The sequence below is a fragment of the Triticum urartu genome, chromosome 3A, assembly GCF_056163025.1.
Source record: "Triticum urartu cultivar PI428250 chromosome 3A, HENAU_Tu73, whole genome shotgun sequence".
In the NCBI taxonomy this organism is placed as follows: Eukaryota; Viridiplantae; Streptophyta; class Magnoliopsida; order Poales; family Poaceae; genus Triticum; species Triticum urartu.
In genome coordinates, this window is record NC_141875.1 from 15,322,237 (window position 1) to 15,327,016 (window position 4,780).

Genomic DNA, 4,780 nt, shown 5'->3' on the forward strand with positions numbered 1-4,780 from the left:
TGTTCTTATCTTCTTTCTGAAAGGAAAAAATATTCTTACTTGTATGTTTACATAGATACTTGTATTGTTTTCTTACTTTTATTATTTCATCTTATATAGTGCGATGGTTTTGGTATCCGCCCCCGTCGGCCCTCGTCCTGTCTATGATTCGGATGTGGTATATATATTATCTTTATAACTATTGGTTCATTTATTGTTTATGAAAATTATGCCGACCAACGTGACATAGATTTTATTTATCTAGGATGTATGTGAACCGGAAATTCCAACCGACCCTATTGTCAAGTGGTTAAATTTAGTTGAAGAAGAAAACAATTTCTTGAAGGAAAAAATAAAAATATTGAGGAGGAGAAGATGATATTGGAGTTGCATGTTGCGGATGTCGTCGGTGATCACAAGATCAAGACGGATGCAATGCGCTTGAAGATGAGAAAGATTAGAAAGTATGCCATTCATACCGAGGCTTGGTATCATTATGCCGTTGGATCAATTGTTACCTTGGTTGCGATTACGATCGCATTTGTTTTCGCATTGAAATGTTTTACATAGTTTCAATGTATGGTTTAATTAATTAGATGCTCTGGAGAGCTATATGTTGTTAGATGAGAACTATGTATGTACTTTGGTTTTAATGTGATGATGAACTTCTATTAATTTGGACACTTAATTATATATAATGCACGCAGATGAACCGGCAATTGATGTATGGTGAAAGACACACCTCTGAGTACATTAAGGGCGTGCATGAGTTTCTCGATGCGGCTGAGGCAAACAAGCAGAATGGTTTTATATGTTGTCCATGCACTGAATGTGGGTACGATGTCTTACTCTAACCGGAAAATCCTTCACTCCCACCTGCTTTACAAGGGTTTCATGCCACACTATAATGTTTGGACGAGGCACAGAGAAATAGAGGTTATGATGGAAGACGGCGAAGAAGAAGAGTGCGATGACAACTATGTGCCCCCTGAATACTGTGATGCTGCAACGGGGGGAGATGGTGAAGATCAAGAGGAACCAGACGATGTGCCCAATGATGCTGCAACGGGTGAAGCTGGTGAAGATCAAGAGGAACCAGACGATGTGCCTGATGATGATGATCTCCGCCGGGTCATTGTCGATGCAAGGACACAATGTGAAAGTCAAAAGGAGAAGCTGAAGTTTGATCGCATGTTAGAGGATCACAAAAAAGGTTTGTACCCAAATTGCGAAGATGGCAACACAAAGCTCGGTACCGTACTGGAATTGCTGCAGTGGAAGGCAGAGAATGCTGTGCCTGACAAAGGATTTGAGAAGCTACTGAAAATATTGAAGAAGAAGCTTCCAAAGGATAACGAATTGCCCGGCAGTACATACGCAGCAAAGAAGGTCGTATGCCCTCTAGGATTGGAGGTGGAGAAGATACATGCATGCCCTAATGACTGCATCCTCTACTGCGGTGCATACAAGGATCTGAACGCATGCCCGGTATGCGGTGCGTTGCGGTATAAGATCAGACGAGATGACCCTGGTGATGTTGACAGCGAGCCCCTCAGGAAGAGGGTTCCTGCGAAGGTGATGTGGTATGCTCCTATAATACCACGGTTGAAACATCTGTTCAGAAACGAAGAGCATGCCAAGTTGATGCGATGGCACAGTGAGAACCGAAAGAAAGATGGGAAGTTGAGAGCACCCGCTGACGGGTCGCAGTGGAGAAAAATTGAGAGAAAGTACTGGGATGAGTTTGCAAAGGACCCAAGGAACGTATGGTTTGCTTTAAGCGCGGATGGCATTAATCCTTTCGAGGAGCAGAGCAGCAATCACAGCACATGGCCCGTGACTCTATGTATGTATAACCTTCCTCCTTGGATGTGCATGAAGCGGAAGTTCATTACGATGCCAGTTCTCATCCAAGGCCCTAAGCAACCCGGCAACAACATTGATGTGTACCTAAGGCCATTAGTTGAAAAACTTTTACAGCTGTGGAATGGAAATGGTGTACGTACGTGGGATGAGCACAGACAGGAGGAATTTAACCTAAAGGCGTTGATGTTCGTGACCATCAACGATTGCCCGCTCTCAGTAACCTTTCAGGACAGACAAACAAAGGATACCACGCATGCACACACTGTTTAGATGACACTGAAAGTATATACCTGGACAAATGCAGGAAGAATGTGTACCTGGGCCATCATCGATTTCTTCCGACCAACCATCAATGTCGAAAGAAAGGCAAGCATTTCAAAGGCGAGGCAGATCATCGGAAGAAGCCTGTCATGCGTACGGGTGATCACGTACTTGCTATGGTCAATGATTTACACGTAATCTAAGGGTCCCGGCGCACTAGCTGTTCTGAATGATGCTGAGGGACACGCACCCATGTGGAAGAAGAAATCTATATTTTGGGACCTACCCTACTGGAAAGACCTAGAGGTCTGCTCTTCAATCGACGTGATGCACATGATGAAGAACCTTTGCGTGAACCTGCTAGGCTTCTTGGGCGTGTATGGAAAGACAAAAGATACACCTGAGGCACGGGAGGACCTGCAACATTTGCACGAAAAAGACGGCATGCCTCCGAAGCAGTATGAAGGTCCTGCCAGCTACGCTCTTATGAAAGAAGAGAAAGAAATCTTCTTTGAATGCCTGCTCAGTATGAAGGTCCCGACTGGCTTCTCGTCGAATATAAAGGGAATAATAAATATGCCACAGAAAAAGTTCCAGAACCTAAAGTCTCATGACTGCCACGTGATTATGATGCAACTACTTCCGGTTGCATTGAGGGGGCTTCTACCGGAAAACGTCTGATGAGCCATTGTGAAGCTATGTGCATTCCTCAATGCAATCTGTCAAAAGGTGATCGATCCAGAAATCGTACCAAGGCTAAGGAGTGATGTCGCGCAATGTCTTGTCAATTTCGAGCTGGTGTTCCCACCATCCTTCTTCAATATCATGACGCATGTCCTAGTTCATCTAGTCGACGAGATTGTCATTCTAGGGCCCGTATTTCTACACAATATGTTCCCCTTTGAGAGGTTCATGGGAGTCCTAAATAAATATGTCCGTAACCGCGCTAGGCCAGAAGGAAGCATCTCCATGGGCCATCAAACAGAGGATGTCATCGGGTTTTGTGTTGACTTCATTCCTGGCCTTAAGAAGATAGGTCTCCCTAAATTGCGGTATGAGGGGAGACTGACTGGAAAAGGCACTCTTGGAAGTGACTCAATAATATGCAAGGACGGATATTCTTGGTCTCAAGAACACTACACAGTTCTACAGAACTCTACCTTGGTGACCCCGTATGTCGATGAACACAAGAATAGTCTGCGCTCCAAACACCCGGAGCAGTGCGACAACTGGATTACATGTGAACACATCAGGACTTTCAGCAGTTGGTTGGAAGCACGTGTCAGAGGTGACAACATTGTTTGTGATGGGTTGTACTTGTTGTCTAGGGGACCATCTTTGACTGTATTGATTTACAAAGGATACGAGATAAATGGGAATACATTTTACACGATTGACCAAGATCAAAAGAGCACCAACCAAAACAGCAGTGTCCGCTTTGATGCAACAACCGAGAGGGGAAAGGACACATATTATGGTTACATAGTGGACATATGGGAACTTGACTACGGAAATGATTTTAAGTTCCCTTTGTTTAAGTGCAAATGGGTCAATCTGTTAGGAGGCGGGGTACAGGTAGACCCATAGTACGGAATGACAACAGTGGATCTAAAAAATCTTGGGTACACTGATGAACCGTTCATCCTAGCCAATGATGTGGCACAGGTTATCTATGTGAAGGACATGTCTACCAAACCGAGAAAAAGAAAAGATAAGGAAGCGAAGACATCATACGATGAGCCAAAGCGCCACATAGTTCTTTCAGGAAAAAGGGACATCCTGGGAGTGGAGGGCAAGACAGACATGTCTGAAGATTATGAAAAGTTTCATGAAATTCCTCCCTTCAAAGTCAAGGCTGACCCAAGCATCCTGATAAACGATGAAGATTATCCATGGTTACGGCGCAATAAGCAAATGACACAAGCCAAGAAAAAGTGAAGACTTTCTCACGCAACTATTATGATGATACCATGCCAACTTTGTAACGGACGAGTATGATACCATTGTCCATTTTGTACATGCACATGCTATGCCAACTTTTTCAGAGTTCATTTGAAAACTATGAATTTAGGTTGAATTTTCTCTATAGGTGCATCTATGTTCATTTTTTTAGTAAAATGTTAATCACAAACTTGTGATTCACACAAATTTCAAAGAATTCAAATTTTAACTATTCAAATTTGAAAACTAATGGCACTAACAAAAAGTTTATAATTTTTCTAAAACTAATGGCACTAAGAGATAGTTTATAATTTTGCTGACCTAAAAGCAAAAAGAATTAAAAAATAAAGCAAAAAACAAAAGAAAATAAATAATACAAAAAACAAAACAAAAAACTGGAAAAAAATAGCAACAATAAGTATTTTGTTGTAAGTAGAAACAAAATAAAATAAATAAAGCAACAAAGAAAACAAAAAAACAAAAAAAGTGTTTTCAAATTTGAAAACTAATGGCACTAACAGAAAGTTTATAATTTTTCTAAAACTAAAAGCAAAAAGAATTGAAAAATAAAGCAAAAAACAAAAGAAAATAAATAATGCAGAAAACAAAACAAAAAACTGGAAAAATAGGGCTCGCCCCTGGCCCATGACCATTAGTCCCGGTTTGTGCCACAAACCGGGACTAAAGGGTTGGTCCTCGTTGCGCTCTGAGTTTAGTCCCACCTTGCCAACCG

At 41.9% G+C, this 4,780-nt stretch overlaps 1 pseudogene; it reads left to right on the forward strand.

Annotated features, from left to right (window-relative positions):
* Positions 1-2,931: 2,931 nt before the first annotated feature.
* Positions 2,932-4,044, forward strand: LOC147977838 (uncharacterized; annotated as a pseudogene).
* The last annotated feature ends 736 nt before the right edge of the window (positions 4,045-4,780 follow it).